Below are 19,947 nucleotides of genomic sequence, written 5' to 3'. Positions count from 1 at the left end.
ACACCAACTCCCTCTGAACAGCATCCATCACGGAGATGGATGGGAACACGGCCACCTCGACCTCTGAGACTGAGCTCACGTCCCCTTAAGGCTAAAAGCAAATTCTTTCTCTTGCAGATCGCTTTTCGTGTATCAGATCCAAGGCAACCCAGAACCCACTCTGTTATGTGGAACAAGCCACACAGACAACCGCCAACTGCGACTGTCTCACGTTCACGACAGCCATGCATTCCTGTCTCAGTCCTGACGTCGCTGCCTCCCGAAGGAAAGGTGAAGAAAAATAACACAAATGCCCGATCCGTCCCCTCCCTGGGATTTTGGAAGTGATGATTAGAGAAGGAAATGCCGTGTCAAGTGAAAAGAGCAGCTAAAATGGGAGAGACCCGTGGTTTGATGGGGAGGAGATGAAATTACAGGTTTGCCGTGTTAGGCTAAGGGAAGCACATTTAATGAGAACAGGTGATTTTTAGAAGTTTATAATTTTCAGACTATAACATGTTACCTTTTTTTCCCTAAAATAAAGGCACTATAAACAGTCATCCTGGTAAGGTGCCAGGGAGGGACATGCAGAGTCGTCATTTAGATCAGGGTTTTCTGAGCATCCTACCATCAAAACTAACTCCTTGAATGGCCTTTTACTATAAGTGGGCTCAGATATAAACATCAGGTCCTTCCATCCTGGACTTTTGCTTCTTAGTGGACTACCATGGGGTGGGGAGAAGCATCTTTATGTCAGCAAGTTCAGTGCTCCTTCTCGGACATACTGATATTTAGATCCAGGCAGTTCTTTGTTCTGGGAGCTGTTCTGTGCATTTGGCACCACCCCTGGCCTCTCTCTACCCACTACCACCCAGTAACCAGTAGCGTCCCACTATCTGAGCCATTGAAAATTGCCTCCAGACTTTATCAAATTGTCCTGGTTGATAATCTCTGATTTGAATGTGTCAAAACACCTCTCCCAAATCTATCATCACTTGAAAGAGGCTCTGTGGGAGAGGGAGAGGGTGGGGAGATTTGGGAGAATGGCATTGAAACATGTACAATATCATGTGTGAAACGAAAAAAAAAAAAGAAAGATTACTTCAAAATATGCTTATAAAATCATCCAAGTGAATTTGTATTGAATCATTTCCGGAAAATTTCAAGAAAAATGAAAGTCACTTTAAATATAACTATTTAGCTCCATTGGGGAAATACATGAGGAAAGAATTTTCAAAGGATCAATTTCAGGAAAAGTTGTTCGAATTCCATCCTATTATCTCTGGAAAATTAAAAGTATGTTTGGTGAGTTGATACTAAGCAAGTGATTTTGTCAATAGGAAGATTTATTACAGAGAGCCTGTTTGGGCTGTGCAATCAAATCATTTTCGTTGCAGCTTCTTCAAAATGCCTCAAGCCTTCTTTTCAGTTTCCTGATGCGGGAGGGAGGAGCCCTCTATAAGCTCGATCTAAAGAAGCAAAACTCTGTATATGTGTGTTTGTGCAATAAATAACATTTCCCATTCACACCCACACTGCAAATGAATAGGCTTTGGGGAACAGAAAATAACTGTTGCTTTTAGTAAAAAAAAAAAAAATTACTGCTGTCAGAAGAAAAATCAAAAGAATGAAAGCTACACAAGAAGTTTTGCTTCGGGAACAAAAGTCTCACTAGTTATTAGTAAAAACAGATCCAAAATAAGCTTCATGTACCTCTTTTCAGCAGCGGCTGGTTTTCTTCTGAGTCTTAGGTTAGAAGTAGCCAGGTTCACTGGTGTTGAGAGCCTGTGGAAACCCTGCCAGCCCAGCTCCTACCTGATGGCTTCAGGACCACCATCTCTGAGAGGATGAAGCCAGGTGAGAGAACTGACGAATGAGAGGCTTGGAGAGGACCAGCAGGCTGAGCTCCACCCTCGCAGGAGCACAACGACCCTCGGGAAGACGCTCTGCATGTGCATCTTAATTGTAAAAAGTTATGGTCTTTGGTACCATCGGAAACATGACAGCGTTTGGAAGACGGGGATGGCCAGCTCTTCCGAAAGGTCTGTGTTACCCTCATCTTTCCAAGCATCTCGTGGCCCTCCTCCATGGGATCAGGTGAGCCGCTCCCCCAGGGACTAAAGCCCCAGCCCAAAGCAAAAGCAGCAGAACCACTGAAGGAACCAGCCTACCCTTGGAACAGACCACAGAGCCTTACACCTGCACACCCTGGCACAGCCAAACGTGGCATCCTGGAGGCTGTTGCACCATCAGCAGCTGCCAGGTAAACAGCCCAGCCCCACTGAAACCCTCGCAAGATCTTCCCGCTGCTTTCCCAAGACAACCCCTTGCCCTTTCACCAACGACGCATCTCCTCCCAATTCCACCGCCACCGCTGCCAGCACCAAGGCTTCCCTTTGGCCCCTCCAGCAACCCAGCCACGGTCCTTCCGGGAAGCCTTGCACAAGCATCTGCATATCCACTGATGCCTCGGCCCCACATGTGTCCTGAGGCTCCCACTACCCACGGTCAGGGCTGGCCTCCACCTTCTGTACACACAGCAGCCACCTACTCCGGCCAAGGTGGCAGATCCCCTGCGGTAAACCCTGATGAATCATGAACAGTCTCTACCTACTCATCAAGGGGTCTATGGAAAGTCATAACCTTCTAGGTTTCTAAATTTTGACTTCTCTCTTTTTTTATCACAAACAAGCTATGGGCTGAGCAATAGTGACAGCCCCAAGTTAGACGTTCCAACAAGCTGAACTGGCTGTCTGAATGAATCAGAAACCACATAACTGATGTCTTATTTATCATGGAGAGCTCACCCACCTCTCGCCACAGAGCAAGCACCCTCATCAGGCGGTTTATTCAGTCCCTTGGCACACGGGATATGGGAAGTGTCTCAAAAACTCATGAATTTGAGAGATGGAAGGGACACTTGAAGTCATCTCATCACTTTGCAGCAGAGAAAGCAAAAGCTCAGATGGACTGAACAGATCTTACAGGTTAAGGTAAGAAGGAGCAAACAGTGGCAGGCCACGTTCAAACAGGAGCAAAACCCCCTGGCCCTTTGCCTGGTGCCCCTACCTTCCTGCTCACACTGGGGAGACCACACACAGGGCCACAAGTTCAAATGACTCAAATCACACCCAGAAACACAGTTCTGTCTCGAGACTAAAGCATAACAGATGAACCCATGGTCTGGAAACAGGGGTCGTCACTAATCCAGCCAGTCATTGAAGGATGACACCTGTGGGCAAGGGAGAGCCCTGTGACACAGGCGCAAAGTGAAGAGGGCACAGTCTGGGCACTTCCAGCTCACAGGTGTGAGTAATCAAAGCAACTCAAAATCCACCTTTTGATAAATACCCAGTTATCCTAGAAGTAAGAGCAAATCTTATGAGCCACAGGAAAAGGAGGAATCCCTCTGAATGGAGGAAGAAGCTGTGACTTCTAAAGGGTTCAAGTTCAAGAAGGGGGAATAAAGGTCAGGGGCCATCCAAGCCCATTGGGTGTATTCAGGGCTGGAAGGAACCTGTTGAATGAATTTGGGGTCTTTCCTCATAACATCAGACATTCTAGGTACTGAGGAGGAAATGCCATTAAGTGAAGAAGCAATAAAACAATAAACTTAATGCAAAGTGTCCAAGAAAATAGATTCCTCTATTCTTCTCCAAAAACAATAACCAAACATTGTATTCTTTGGGAAATAAAGCAAAATTAAAGTTTTCTTATTACGGTACTGAGTCTATAAAGGAAATCAGGATGTTCACCAGGCATATTGCATCTTCAATTTTTAGGTACATTTTTATAAAAATTGAATCCTCTTTACATTGTTTTAACCCATGTACCATGACTGCCAAATTTCAGCCAAAAGAGGTTGTACACAAATGAATTAGTGCAACATTTTTAGGAATGTCTTAATGAAAACCCTGACCGCCCTCAAATACGGAACCCCTTCTGCATGGCACCTTCAGGTAGCTGAGCAAGAAACTGACTTTCTTACTCACAGATTTTCACCATATCTGAGATGAGATGGAATTTTATGGCTGTATAAAATGACCTCATGGTATAAAATGGGGAAAAGCAAACATTAAACTATTTTATACATTTCAATAATGGTTCGGCTCCACTGACCTTATTTTATATCTCTCTTCAAAGGGAATTGTTATTAGACTTTTGCCTTTTTCTCCTTGTTTAGTTCCAGATCGCCTGGAGGGATCATAAAAATAAATGAAGTCCATTAGATAAAATTATTATTTACACAAAGGCAATATTAATTTTATCTGTCAGCAGGTTTTAAAACTAAGTGAACGTTCATTCAATGTACTTCTGTGCTAGCTACACCAACAGGAACTCTTTCTAAAAAAGAAAAAAAAAAGTAATGGTCCCACAAGACAACGTAACTATTAATATATTTACAATTACTAAGGGATTTATCCAGAGAAGTTCCCTCAAGGCAGGAAACTCTTATGGGCAGAACAAAATAATCACTTTATAAGTGACTCTCGTAGTGTGACAATTACTATTCATAGCCCCTGTTCATTTTTAGGTAAGATAGGCAGGAGGCGGAGCGCCACTTTGTCTCTCGTCAACCAGAAGGTGCGATGTCGATGGTGACATGCAAAGCACGCAACAGTGGCAGGAAGAAAAGAATGCTCTCCAACATCTCTACTCTGCTCAGCATCACTGACCACCTTGTGATTGCCAAGGCTGATGAGCTTATGCCATGGGCATCTATCACCATAGCAACTGTGCTCATGACCTCTGCTCTTAAATGTCTCCCCAAACCCTCTCCTCCCTGGCTTCCCTAACCATGCCAATCTCCCAGTGCTCTACTGCATTCAGAACCCTTATTCCCCACTCTTCCCTTTAAATGAAGGTGTAACTCAGCCTCTCCTGAACATTCATTTCTTCTCAGTCTACACACTCTCAGTGGCCCATCTCTTCAAACTCAATGACTTGATATAGCTCCTAAAAGTGGGTGACTTCCAAGTCTATAATGCTCTGTGAGACCTCCATACATAATCCAGATCTATAAATCAAAATAGACTTCTTCCAAAAATAGACCTCTTCACGTAAATCAGACAGAAGGACCCCATCTGAGGGTGACTTCCTTGTCTGCCTTACCAACTGTATCCTTTATGTCTACTTTCTCTTATCGCTGCTCCCCATCTACTCTGACATTCAACTCATAATCCAAGGACTCACCTTGTCTCCCCTCCTTCATCTTCCCAAAGCTCCTCTGTCATTTTGTCACTGTGTTCTGACAACTCTCCCCCAGCCCACTGGAAAAGACCCTGATGCTGGGAAAGATTGAAGATGGGAAGAGAAGGGGACGACAGAAGACGAGATGGTTGGGTGGCATCACTGACTCAATGGACATGAGTTTGAGCAAACTCCGGGAGATGGTGATGGACAGAGGAGCCTGGCATGCTGCAGTCCCTCGGGTGGCAAAGAATCGGACACGACTGAACAACTTAACAGCAACAACCCCTCCCTACCCTAAACACCCTCTCTATTTCTCTCCTCTACAATATTAGCCATTTTTTGACAGATTTTCTTGCCTCCAGTTCCAGTTTTTAAGCTTCATCTCTGAGTAACAACTTTCTCTGATTCTTTCCCACTTTCCTCTACCCCCATGGGGCCCCTACACATCAATACTCATTTCTATTTGTCACCCTGAATTACAATTACCCGTGTACGTGCTTCATTCGAAAATAAGGCTGTGACAATCTTAGCCTCTGGACAATACAGAAGGTACAATGTATGCAAAAAAAAAATTATCTCATGAGAAATGAGTCAGTGGACAGAAACAGCGCACGCTCACACATGCCTCTCTACCTTCTTATCAATATTGATGCTGCCATTAAAATGCAGTTCTTGTTCCCTTTCCTTCTATAACTCTGCTAGTCCCTGTCACAGATGTTTTATTCCTCTATTAAAATTCTCTTAACATCTGGTCCAAATACAAGGATTCCCACGGTTTTGAGAAATGTCCTTTCTAAATGTCATAATTTTCCAATTAATGGTCAAAGGGATGAAGGGATTACTATAGGCAGACCAGCTAAAAAGAGGAAGTCTCCCTGGGCCTGGAAACATGAAAGCACATGGAAGATATAACGGAAGTCTGTGACCCCTGAGGGGTTTGCATAAGTTATTCTAGCGCACCATAATTCGCTGCAACCGCTTGGAAAAAAATCATAGGATGAAAAAGGAAGAAATTACAACTCACAGCAGAAGTAAATTCATCAAATTCATTGTTGTAGGGTGAAAATACAAATAACTTGAAATAGCATCAGATAAATCTGGGGCTTCCCCAGTGGCTCAGCAGTAAAGAATCTGCCTGCAATGTAGGAGACTTCCAGGAGACAAGGGTTCAATCCCTGGGTTGGGAAGATCCCCTGAAAGAGGGAACGGCAACCCACTCCAGTATTCTAGCCTGGGAAATTCCATCGACAGAAAAGCCTGGTGGGCTATAGTCCATGGGGTCATTAAGAGTCAGACGTAACTGAGCACACATGCAGGAGATTGTAACAGATAAATTTACATATAATAGACTACTAACAATTTGGGTTTCGTGAAAAGGCCGCTGATTGGTGTTTTCAGATTTCAGTTGGGAATGGCCCTGTGTGTGACATCTAATGATACCTATTAGGTCCAATGGGACTTCCCCAGTGGCTCAGATGGTAAAGAAACTGCCTGCAATGCAGGAGACCTGGGTTTGATCCCTGGGTTGGCAAGATCCCCTGCAGAAGGGCAAGGCAACCCACTCCAGTACTCTTGCCTGGAAAATTCCACAGACAGAGGAGCCTGGTGGGCTACAGTTCACGGGGTCACAAAGAGTCAGACACGACTTAGCATGCAGGCACATTAAGTCCAATGGACCAACATGTCAAAGCTTTTTCGTTGGATTCAAATCTGTCACACTCTTTGGTCTAAGAACAAAAAAGACAAACCTCATGAGTACTAATTACTATTTGGGGGCAGTTATTCAAAAACAAGAATAAGCAATCCTTACTAAAATAAGTAATAACTGTAGTTAATATTGCATTGCATCTTTGCAATTTGCTAAAAGAGCGAATGAGGCTTCCCAGGTGGCACTGTGGAAAAGCATCTGCCTATTAATGCAAGAGATGCAGGAGACTCATGTTTGATCCTTAGTTTGGGAAGATCCCCTGGAGGAGGAAATGGCAACCCACTCCAGTATTCTTGCTTGAAATATTCCATGGTCAGAGGAGCCCAGCAGGCTATAGTCCACGGGTTTGAAAAGAGTTGGACAGGACTGAGTGACTGAGCACACAAGAGGCCAAACTGTAAAAGTTCTCATCACAAGAAAATAACACTGAGACATATAATATCAAAATCAAAGATTCCACCATCAGAGTGATAAAATCTAAGAAACTGCACAGAAGGTTATGTGGTTACGTACAGCATCAATACACTTCTTGTTTTCCTGAAACAAGCCTATAAAATAAGCATTAGCCGTCTTTCATATTCTACAGATATAGAGACAAGACTCAAGGAGGTCCTGCAGATAAACAGAAGAGCTAACAATGTTAACAGGTGCATCCCTGGTTCCAAATCCATGGTCATCTCACTACACTGAAGATACTACCCCTGTGTATACAATAAGCATTTATTGACTAGAGATTGGAGCCCTGCTAGACACATGTATCATCTGGCTGAAAAAATAAGCAGGTGCTCTATTTCTACCAACTGACTTCGTATTGGGCTTGAATATGTGTTTCCTTGCAGATAGAAATTTTGCTAACTGGCACCATCATTCAGCGACCCTGAAGTCAGAGATCTCCTGGACCAGAATTTAACCCAGCCAGTGATGAACATGCACCAGCCTGAGCACAACTATGAGATGGCTTTAGCAATCTTCTGTCATTCTCTTCCCACCGTCTACACATCCTCCTGGGAGCCCAAGATGTGGAAGAGCAACCATCAGGTGGGGAATATCAATTGATGTCTCAGCTCCACCTTGACCCTGAAACTGCAACTTCCATCTTCTCTTCATTCCTGCTTGAGTGCAAAGAATTACCTCCAATCAAACAAGGACCTAACACACCCCTAGCTGCCACTGTCCCCCAAATCTGCTTCCTCCCTGAGTCCTCCCCGTCATAACCAGAGTCATTTTGGTGTCTCTAATTTCCCCATGTGATACTCTGACCCATCAACAAACCCTATCCTATGGCTCACACTTCACACTGATGCTGAAGCTCCAGACTCTGGCCACCTGGTGCAAACAGCTGACTCATTGGAAAAGACCTTGATGCTGCAAAAGACTGAAGGCAAAAGGAGAAGAGGGGCAGAGGATAAGGTGGTTAGATAGAATCACCGACTCAACAGACATTAATTTGAGCAAACACCAGAAGACAGTGAAGGACAGGGGAGCCTAGTGTGCTGCAAGGAGTCCAGGGGGTCGCAAAAGAGTGGGACACGACAGTGGCTGAACAATAACAACAATGGATCACATGCCTGGCCCCCTCTCCCCTCAAAGGCTGCAATCCCATGTGAAGCTGTTTCTTCTCCCACCTGCACCCAGCAGACCCTCTCTCATCAGAGTCTTAAGGCTTTTCTCTCTTGAACTCCCTCCACAGAAGTCTATTATCTACACTGCGGCCAGAGTAATCTTTATAAAGAGACTGAAAATGTCAAACTCATAGAAGCAGAGAGTAGAACTGGCTGCCAGCAGTTGGGGAGTGGGAGAAACCGGAAGGAGGACAAAGGCTCAGTTACATGGGATGAAAATGTTCTAGACATTTAATGGACAGCATGGTGACCTGGTCAACAATACACACTGTGTGCTTGACATGCACTAACAGATTAGATCTTAAACATCCTCATTACACGGGCACACGCAGGTGACAGACGAAGGGTGGGTGTGTTCAGCAGCTTGACTGTGACAATCATTTCACAGTGTGTGTATATACATCAACACATCACATCGCACTGACCTAATGATATGGTATGTTTATACGAATTCCTGATATTGGAGGGCCTTTGTATTACAAGCCCAAATATAATGAAATCATTTTATTTGGTCATTTTTTAAAACTTTTATTGGAGTATAGTTGCTTTATATTGTTTTGTTAATCACTGCAGATGGTGACTGCAGCCATGAAATTAAAAGATGCTTACTCCTTGGAAGAAAAGTTATGACCAACCGACCTCACTTTCACTTTTCACTTTCACGCATTGGAGAAGGAAATGGCAACCCACTCCACTGTTCTTGCCTGGAGAATCCCAGGGACAGCAGAGCCTTGTAGGCTGCCGTCTGTGGAGTCGCACAGAGTCGGACACGAATGAAGTGACTTAGCAGCAGCAGCAGCAGCAGATAGCATATTGAAAAGCAGAGACATTACTTTGCCAACAAAGGTCCATTAGTCAAGGCTATGGTTTTTCCAGTGGTCATATATGGATGCGAGAGTTGGACTGTGAAGAAAGCTGAGCGCTGAAGAATTGATTCTTTTGAACTGTGGTGTTGGAGAAGACTCTTTGAGAGTCCCTTGGACTGCAAGGAGATCCAACCAGTCCATTCTGAAGGAGATCAGCCCTGGGATTTCTTTGAAAGGAACAATGCTAAAGCTGAAACTCCAGTACTTTGGCCACCTCATGCGAAGAGTTGACTCATTGGAAAAGACTCTGATGCTGGGAGGGGTTGGGGGCAGGAGAAGGGGATGACAGAGGATGAGATGGCTGGATGGCATCATGGACTCGATGGACATAAGTTTGAGTGAACTCCGGAAGTTGGTGATGGACAGGGAGGCCTGGCGTGCTGCGATTCATGGGGTCGCAAAGAGTCACACATGACTGAGTGACTGAACTGAATTGAACTGAATGTACAGGAAAGTGAGTCAGCTCTCTCTCTCTCTCTCTATGTATATATATATATATTCCCTGTTTTTTTAGATTTCCTTCCCAGTTAGGTCATTTTAAGATAACTGATTCACTTGCTTCATTAAGATCTTACGTCACTTGTGATTTTTGATCCTATTCTGTAAGTAAAATTGCGTATTACTTTTTTTAGGCTTTTAGGTGTTGTTATCAAAGTTACAAAGTTTCATAAAATTGTTTAGATAATCGTCCAAAAAATTTCCATCCTATTTGCTCTTTAAGAAAACAAAAACAAAAATCCCTTTGTGTGTTGTGTTATGTGCTGTGCTAAGTTGCTTCAGTCGAGTCTGACTCTTATTGATCCTATGGACTATGGCCCACCAGGTTCTTGTATCCGTGGGATTTTTCCAGTAAGAATACTGGAGTGGGTTGCCATGCCCTTCTCCAGGATCGAACCGGTACCTCTTAAGCTTCCTGCCCTGGAAGGTGGGTTCTTTACCACTAGCACCAGCTGGGAAGCCCCACTGTATGCTGTAAATATATGCAATTTTTATTTATCAATTGTACCTCAATAAAGATGGACAAAAGGAATAATTATAATAAAATATCTGCATGTTTTTAAAGGACTGACCCCACCCACTTCTGCACCTTCCCCAGCACTCTTAGGCACCATTCTGAGATCACACACACCCATGCACACACACCCAGGTACACACAGGCACACACTCATCTCTGTGGTATTTTTGCCCACTGAGCTCATCAGCTTTCAGATGCCACTTGCCACTCCTTAGGTCCAGAGGTCATTTCTCCAGGTTGTTTCAAACCATTCTCATGCCTCAGGCTTCTTTCAACCTCACCTCCTCAGAAATGAGTCCCAACCTGGCAGGCTGACATGGCCTCTCACTGTCTAGCAGATTCTGCCCTGTTCTCTTCTTAAGCCACTTAAAATTACATGAAACCACTCCACTGATGTATGTGTTTATGGCCTGCTTAATCCATAAGAATATCAGAGCTGGAGGACTGAGCCTCGGTCACGCTCAGTGGATGTTCCCAGGGTCCAGAAGAAAGTATGATATTAAATATTATCGACTGACTGACAAGGTCCTAGAAAGGAAAGAAACCAAGACAGCCTTCAGCTAAGTGATGGAAAAAAAAATCACTGTCAAGGCTTGAATGCTTTCTGCCAATGTCTCTGAGTGGTGCTTATCATAAGTTTCAGAAGCATTTCTATGGAAAACTACAAGTTTCCTCACAAGCAATCAGTCTATTAGGTGAGATTTCAGCAGAAGAAGTCAGCAAAGCCCGTGAATTAGATGGCACAAAAGCATGGAGCAAATAGCGCGTTATACAATGCTGGGGCATGCAGATGTGCTGTGAACATATGGTGTTTTATTCTTCACTTCATTAGCCTGAAATATGGAAAGGTCATTGAGGACATTACAATAAAGGTCTCCGTGGTTTAAAGTAATCCCCAAGTGTTTTAAATTCTACATTTTCTAAATATTAAAAAAGATGTGACAGTGGATGTGTTAATGGAAACACAATAAGAAGAATTCCTAAATTCAAATCCAGGAAAAGCAGTGACAGATTGCATCAAGTTGGCAAGCCATTCCCAGGTGGCGCTAGTGGTAAAGACTTTGCCTGCCAGTGCAGGAGGCTCAGGAGACATTGGTTCAATCCCTGGTCCAGGGAGATCTCCTGGAGATGGAAACGGCAACCCACTCCAGTATTCTTGCCTGGGAAACTCCATGGACAGAGGAACCTGGTGATCTACAGTCCATGGGGTTACAAAGAGTCAGACACAGCTGAGCCACTGAGCACACACACACAACACAACGAACACTCTTCAACTGCGACACTTCAACAGAATTGCAGGATGCCTGCTTGCTTGCTCGTGCCAGGAGAAAAGCAAGAAGTACCTATGGTCCCCCTCAGCCTCCAAGTCCCAGTGACCCACCTGCCCACCACTGTTGGCTTGAGATAGGTAGCAATTCAGAGATGCTTAGGCACACAGACTCTGGACCTAGACTGCCTGGGTTTCACTTAGCTCTAACAATACCCTTATGCCTCAGGATCCATTATCTGTCAAATGGAGAAAAAAGCCATGGCTTAAGATCACAGGAGTTAATTTGAAAGAGCATAGATAACTCCCTAGCAAATAAGAAGCAGCAAAAAGTTTTAATAAACAAATAAGGGTTATTTTTAAAACACTTCTTAAAATTTGCAGGGTAAAAAAAAAAAAAAACCCTCCAGCTACCAAATTAGTGTCTTCCTACAAAGGGATGATAAAATCAGTTCATGGTTTAAAAAGAACTGTGATGGTGGGCGGCCTCGGCCTTAGGAAAATTCCACATCTCCCCAGGAAGCGTGTAAAAGAACATTCACAGCAGCATTTTTCATAATAGCAAAAAACAAGAAATAACAGAGGTGTCCACTGAGAGAATGGGAAAGCTTATGGTATGTTATATCATGGGGAAAATGGATGGGCACCAGCTGCATGCAATGTAAACAAATATTAGAAACATCATGGTGAGAGAAAACGTCAAGAATAATATACAATACAGTAAACCAATATTTGAGATTCCCAGGTGGCACTCGTGGTAAAGAACCACCTTGCCAATGCAGGTCCGATCCCTGAGTCAGGAAGATCCCCTGGAAAAGGGAATGGCTACCCACTCCAATATTCTTGTCTGGAGAATCCCATGGACAGAGGAGCCTGGCGGGCTACAATCTGTAGGGTTGCAAAAAGTCGGACACAACTGAAGTGACTTATATCTATTAAAAAATATATAAAATTAAAGGATAATTTGAATTTGTTAAAACAATATTTAAGCACAATACTGTAAATCAATTATACAATTACAAAAAGATAATAAGAATTGTAGAAATATGCTGTAAAACAGCTTAAAAATGTGAATAAGACATGAAAAATGTGTTTTAAAAACAAGGAAGGCAGTGTAAACAGAAACTTCACAGTGGTGCTAATGTGGAAGTTAGGAAACATTGAGAGAACAGTGGAGGAATTTCACTACTTCATCGCCTCCCCATGATCAAGCCACTTGAATAATTAGACCCACTAATCCTCTTCAGCCCCATCCACTTCCCTGCTTTTCCACTTCTACCCTCTGCATGGACAGAAACGGTCTCTTCTGTGTCTCTGTTAGAACCCCATGCCTCCTCTGAGGTCCATATCACTCACGAGTTCCCCTATGTCCATTACCATTTCCCCAGCGAGAAGCAAGGGCCCTCCACCAGGCCTCCTTGGGAAGCAACTGTCTGCATGGCCATCAGCTCAGCTCAGCTTATAATCTGGCTTCTTCTGCTGTGTGGCAGGGCCACCCATGAGACCTTGTGCCACACACAACACTACAGCCCCTCAAAGTGAAAGTGAAAGTCGCTCAGTCATGTCTGACTCTTTAGAGACCCCATGGGCTGTCAAGTCCATGGAATTCTCCAGGTCAAAATACTGGACTGGGTGGCCTTTCCCTTCTCCATGGGATCTCCCCAACTCAGGCATCGAACCCAGGTCTCCTGCATTGCAGGTAGATGCTTAACCAGCTGAGCCACCAGGGAAGCCCAAGAAGTCTGGAGTGGATAGCCCATCCCTTCTCCAGGGGATCTTCCCAACCCAGGAATTGAACCAGGGCCTCCTGCATTGCAGGTAGATTCTTTACCAACTGAGCCATCAGGGATGCCCACATAGCCCCTCAAAGCCCCAAACATGTATTTTTTGCACTTAGACATGACCTAATCTTTGTTGAAGGAAAGGAACAACCAATCACTTACAAACAGTGGAAAGGATATCCAGCTAATATAAGAGGAGGCTGAGGAACAGATGAGTTTTGGAAGCCTGGGAATTGTATAAACGAGCTAGAATGATCACATTTTGTCGGAGAAATAGAAGAAAAACCTCAGGGTAGAATTTTCTGAGAATGGGGGTAGCAAACACATTTATCTGCTAGAAGTGAAAAGACCAAAGTTACTTTTATAACGAAATCAAATAAATCATGGCACATCCATACTATTAAATAGTACACAGCCTGTAAAACCAAAGTAGCAAAACTCTACACACAGACACAAAAATCCAATAATGATGCTGAAAAAATAAAGTGTAGACATTTACTTATCTATACAGAGAAAAAAAGGAGTAGGATTCCATTCTTGACTGAAATAAGCCAGATGATTTTTATGCTTGTATGTTTCTGGGTGAAAGAAAACTTTGATTACTCCTAAGAAGTGGAGGGTAATTTATATTTGTCTATATTTTGTAATTTATTTCTTTTTAATTGGAGGATAATTGCTTTACGAGATTGTGCTGGTTTCTGACACGCATCAGCATGAATTAGCCATAGGTATACACATATCCCATCTCCATGCTAGTAAAGTAATGCTCAAAATTCTCCAAGCCAGGCTTCAGCAATACGTGAACCGTGAACTTCCTGATACTCAAGCTGGTTTTAGAAAAGGCAGAGGAACCAGAGATCAAGTTGCCAACATCCTCTGGATCATGGAAAAAGCAAGAGAGTTCCAGAAAAAACATCTATTTCTGCTTTATTGACTATGCCAAAGCCTTTGACTCTGTGGATCACAATAAACTGTGGAAAATTCTGAAAGAGATGGGAATACCAGACCACCTGACCTGCCTCTTGAGAAATCTGTATGTAGGTCAGGAAGCAACAGTTAGAACTGGACATGGAACAACAGACTGGGTCCAAATAGGAAAAGGAGTACGTCAAGGCTGTATATTATCACCCTGTTTATTTAAATTATATGCAGAGTATATCATGAGAAACGCTGGACTGGAAGAAACACAAGCTGGAATCAAGATTGCTGGGAGAAATATCAGTAACCTCAGATATGCAGATGACACCACCCTTATGGCAGAAAGTGAAGAGGAACTAAAAAGCATCTTGATGAAAGTGAAAGAGGAGAGTGAAAAAGTTGGCTTAAAGCTCAACATTCAGAAAACGAAGATCATGGCATCTGGTCCCATCACTTCATGGGAAATAGATGGGCAAACAGTGGAAACAGTGTCAGACTTTATTTTTCTGGGCTCCAAAATCACTGTGTATGGTGACGGCAGCCATGAAATTAAAATACGCTTACTCCTTGGAAGGAAAGTTATGACCAACCTAGATAGCATATTGAAAAGCAGAGACGTTACTTTTCCAACAAATGTTCGTCTAGTCAAGGCTATGGTTTTTCCTGTGGTCATGTATGGATGTGAGAGTTGGACTGTGAAGAAGACTGAACACCTAAGAATTGATGCTTTTGAACTGTGGTGTTGGAGAAGACTCTTGAGAGTCCCTCGGACTGCAAGGAGATCCAACCAGTCCATTCTGAAGGAGATCAGCCCTGGGATTTCTTTGGAGGGAATGATGCTGAAGCTGAAACTCCAGTACTTTGGCCACCTCATGCGAAGAGTTGACTCATTGGAAAAGACTCTGATGCTGGGAGGGGTTGGGGGCAGGAGGAGAAGGGGACGACAGAGGATGAGATGGCTGGATGGCATCACTGACTCAATGGACGTGAGTCTGAGTGAACTCTGGGAGTTGGTGATGGACAGGGAGGCCTGGCATGCTGTGATTCATGGGGTCGCAAAGTCGGATACGACTGAGCGACTGAACTGAACTGAACTGATACACATATCCTCTCCCTCTTAAACCTTGTTCCCACCTCTTACTCCATTCCACCCCTCCAGGTTATCACAGAGTACCAGGTTTGAGTTCCCTGTGTCATACAGCAAATTCCCACTGGTTATCTATTAGATATGATAATGGGTGTTTTTCCAAGTTACTCTCTCAGTTCATCCCACCCTCTCTTTCCCCCATGTGTTCACAAGTCTGTTCTCCATGTCTGCATCTCCACTGTTGTCCTGTAAGTCAGTTCTAATGAGATGGATGGACCTGAGCCTATTATACAGAGTGAAGTAACTCAGAAACAGCAAAACAAATATCGTATATTAATGCATATATACAGACTCTAAAGAGATGAGACTATTCTTCTGTATTGTTTGAATTTTCAACAAGCATTGACTTAGTTTGTAACTTAGAGTAAGTACAAAATATTAATATTTAGTTTTAAGATAAGTGAGCAGGGTGAGATTAGTTTTCTGGATTTGCTAATGAGACTGGGGCTAAGTTCCATCTGTAGATTCAGTTCAGGCTGACTCACTGGGTATAAGGGATACAAAACGATGGGAGAACAGGAGCTGAGGGCAGGACAGAAGCAAGGCAAGTTTAAAGAGAGGATGATGAGAAGGTAAAAATATTGACTGAGCAGATGCCAACTTCCCATAAGAATTTTCCAAACACAACAGGAAACTCCTACTATTCTCATTCAGGATGGGGAACACATGTATACCTGTGGCGGATTCATTTTGATATTTGGCAAAACTAATACAATTATGTAAAGTTTAAAAATAAAATAAAATTTAAAATGTAAAATAAAATAAAATAAAATCAGGTGAAAAACACTTATGATAAAAATACAGTACATGCAGGTGTAAACTGAGTCAGTGACAGACATTTCTGCAACTGGGACCTCCAAGGCTTTTCCTTACTATACTCATTTTACCCGGGGGAAAAAGGAAACCTTCACTCGAACCTAAGAAGATGGGATTGGTCTTATTAGCCCAGACAATAAGGTGTAATATGCAAAGCCCTCTGCTTAGACAGAAAAGAAATGATCAGGCCCACAGGCTTGACAAATGTTTTCCAAATTTGACATGGCATTCCTGTGTTTTGTCCTCAAAGTTGCCCCTTTAGCTTGGTAAATAGCACCCACTGTGAAATCACCCAGGAAAGTTAGCACACCTGTTTGTTTTGTCGATAAGCAGTAGACTGTGTTTCTGGTTGAATGCCTACATGAAAGTGATGTGCTTTCTGTAACACCATACGTAGGCGCAGCAAAATGTTATGGTTAATTTCGCTATTCCGGAAAATTCAAACAGTTCTCTCTGATTACAGCTGCAGGACCACAAACAGCAGCTCACTGCCCAAGGAGATAACATTTCAGGGAATGAGGCAAGTTATGGAAGAAAGCTTGGGCTTCCCAGATGGCGCTAATGGTCAAGACCCTCCCTGCAAATGCAGGAGACATAAGAGATGTGGGTTCGATCCCTAGGTCAGGAAGATGCCCTGGAAGACAGCATGGCAACCCACTCCAGTATTCTTGCCTGGAGAATCCCATGGACAGAGGAGCCTGGTAGGCTACAATCCAAAGGGTCACAAAGAGCTGGACACAACTGAAGTGACTTAGCACGCACGCCCAGAAGAAAGTTACCTATTTAAGAAGCCTGAAAGAAAAGTTTGTTTCCACCTTGCACTATCCAGTATTGTTTAATGATTGTCTTTTTGAAAAACAAATAATGAGGCACTTGGCAGTAGCTATAACCACTTGAAAAAAAAACTATTTTCTTTGATACACCAGCACACATACACAGAGAGAAAATTTTTTAAAAGACACATTTAATTTATTTTTTGGCCATGCTGTGTGGGTTATAGGTTCTTATTAATAGGTCCCCCACCAGGGACTGAACCCGAACCCTCAGCAGTGAAAGAGTCAAGTCCCAACCACTGGAACACAAAGGAATTCCCCCAGAAACATTTTAAGGGACTTGAAAGTATTCATATGCTTTGTCTTGGTGCTTTCATCTGAAGGACCTTCCCTGAAGACACTGCTCAGATAAGTCACCACATATTCACATCGAGGTATATTCCTTCCAGTCTGATTATAATACATTAATTACAACCATGATATGGAAACTTCCGTTTAGAGAAACGGAAATGGTTCTATGTAAATATAATACAGAACATCAGAAAGAGAGGCTATTGTTTTTAAGAGAAATTTTAAGGACATGAGAAATACTGAAGATACAATATTAAGTGTATGGGCAGCAAACTAAACTCTGTTCCAGGCAATATAAACAAGTACACACACACAGCACACCCACAAATGCAAGCCATGTGCGTGCACACACACAGATGGTCTCATACTGACATGTAAACATACAAACGCTGGGAGCCTGGGCTCTGAGTCGGCCAGTAAATTGGATGCAAATTCCAGTCACTCAGTCGTGTCTGACTCTTTGTGACTCCATGGACTGTAGCTTGCCAGGCTCCTCTGTCCGTGGAATTCTCCAGGCAAGAATACTGGAGTGGGTAGCTATTCCCTTCTGCAGGGGATCTTCCCAACTCAGGGATCAAACCCAGGTCTCTCTCCTGGTGGATTCTTTACCATCTGAGCCGAAGCCAGCATAGAAAAAACAAAGCAAGAAAAACAGGATGATGCTCCGAGGCCTAGGAAAGCTATGACAGTAGTGCGGCATCAAACGGGAGATCACGTGAAGGGTGCTCGTGGCGCTCATACATAACTTCCTAAATGGGATTCAGAGCTAGAGTGTAAGACCACATCGCCAGACTCTTCATTCATCTTGTGAGTCTCTCCCACATGCCATACTGAAAATAAAATACAGCAAGACCATAACCCTTCAAAAGCTTATTGTCCAATATTTTTCTCTCGTGGTTAATGGTGATTCTCGGAGATAAGAACACAAGAGGTTATAGGAAAAGGCAAAAGTGCAGACACGTTGAGAAAACAATTTCCTAGCAGCTGAGAGGCAGAGCCAAGGAGCCCAGTTGACTTAAGATGCTGCTGCTGCTGCTAAGTCGCTTCAGTCGTGTCCGACTCTGTGCAATGGCAGCCCACCAGGCTCCTCCGTTCATGGGATTTTCCAGGTAAGAGTACTGGAGTCGGGTGCTGCAATCCAGGTGTGCCAGGGACCAATCGCTTCAGCCTCCAGGCGAAAAGTTGCCACTCTAAGAGTCAGACACAACTTGGAGACTGAAAAGCTACCAAACAAACCCACAAAATGTTACCACTTTCTGCATGTAATGACAAGAAAATCGTTGGAGAAAACTATGAGAGCTGCAGATCACTGACCTGAGTTTTATCCAGTCAAGATACTATGACTCAGAGAACTCAGTCTTCTGGCTGCAGGTTATCAGCAGTCTAGAAAGGACTGGTGCCAGAACCTGAATCACATGGGTTTGACTGAAAACACACCATACAATTCTGTGTCGCCAGTGGTCTGATTTACTGCTTTAGGTAGGCTGATCATTTTGCAGCCACAGTAATAACAGACCCCACTGCAGAAAGCCTCACATTTAAAAATGTGTAAAGTGTGTATTACATTTCAAATAGGATATGGTACTAAAGTATTTTTCCGGAAGTCATGTATGGAGGTGAAAGCTGGAACATAAAGAAGACTAAGCATCTAAGGATTGATGCTTTTCAATTATGGTGCTGGAGAAGACTTGAGAAGTCTCTTGGACAGACGGGAGAGCAAACCAGTCCATCCTAAAGGAAATCAACCTTGAATATTCATTGGAAGGACTGGTGCTGAAGCTGAAGCTCCAATACTTTGGCCACTTGATGCAAAAGGCTGACTCATCAGAAAAGATCTTGATACTGGGAAAGATTGAAGGCAAAACGAGAAGAGGATGAGATGGCAGGATGGCATCCCCGACTCAATGGACATGAGTTTGAGCAAACTCTGGGAGACGGCAAAAAACAGGGAAGCCTGGCGTGCTGCAGTCCATGGGGTCACAAAGAGTCAGACCCAACTTAGAGACTGAACAATGAACAACAACAGCTCAACTATTTGTCTCTCTGTAAAAATGAATGCCAGTGAGTCAACATTTCCACTGCTGGGTATGTGCCTAAGAAAAATTGTACCATAATCTACACCAAAACGTGTACATGAATGGTGATAAGAGAACCATACGTAACAGTCCCAAATGAGGAGACAATCTGAAAGTCTATCACATCAGATCAGATCAGTCACTCAGTCGTGTCCGACTCTTTTCGACCCCATGAATCGCAACACGCCAGGCCTCCCTGTCCATCACCAACTCTCGGAGTTCACTCAGACTCATGTCCATCAAGTCAGTGATGCCATCCAGCCATCTCATTCTTTGTCGTCCCCTTCTCCTCTTGCCCCCAATCCCTCCCAGCATCAGAGTCTTTTCCAATGAGTCAACTCTTTGCATGAGGTGGGCACAGTACTGGAGTTTCAGCTTTAGCATCATTCCTTCCAAAGAAATCCCAGGGCTGATCTCCTTTAGAACATAGTTGACT

At 43.5% G+C, this 19,947-nt stretch overlaps 1 protein-coding gene across 3 annotated transcripts in view; it reads right to left on the bottom strand.

Annotated features, from left to right (window-relative positions):
• SEMA5A (semaphorin 5A) overlaps positions 1–19,947 on the bottom strand; it is a 568,430-nt gene that overhangs the window by 371,430 nt on the left and 177,053 nt on the right. The window contains exon 3 of one of the 3 annotated variants that reach the window (XM_010816848.4): positions 4,099–4,173. The exons of the other annotated variants lie outside the window; for them this stretch is intronic. The gene's annotated coding sequence lies outside the window, so the exon portion shown is untranslated. The remainder of the gene's footprint in view (positions 1–4,098; positions 4,174–19,947) is intronic. 3 annotated transcript variants of the gene reach the window in all.

This window comes from Bos taurus, chromosome 20 (assembly GCF_002263795.3).
Source record: "Bos taurus isolate L1 Dominette 01449 registration number 42190680 breed Hereford chromosome 20, ARS-UCD2.0, whole genome shotgun sequence".
NCBI classification, from domain to species: Eukaryota; Metazoa; Chordata; class Mammalia; order Artiodactyla; family Bovidae; genus Bos; species Bos taurus.
Note: the sequence above shows the minus strand (reverse complement) of the source record. Positions and strands in the feature narration are given on the sequence as shown.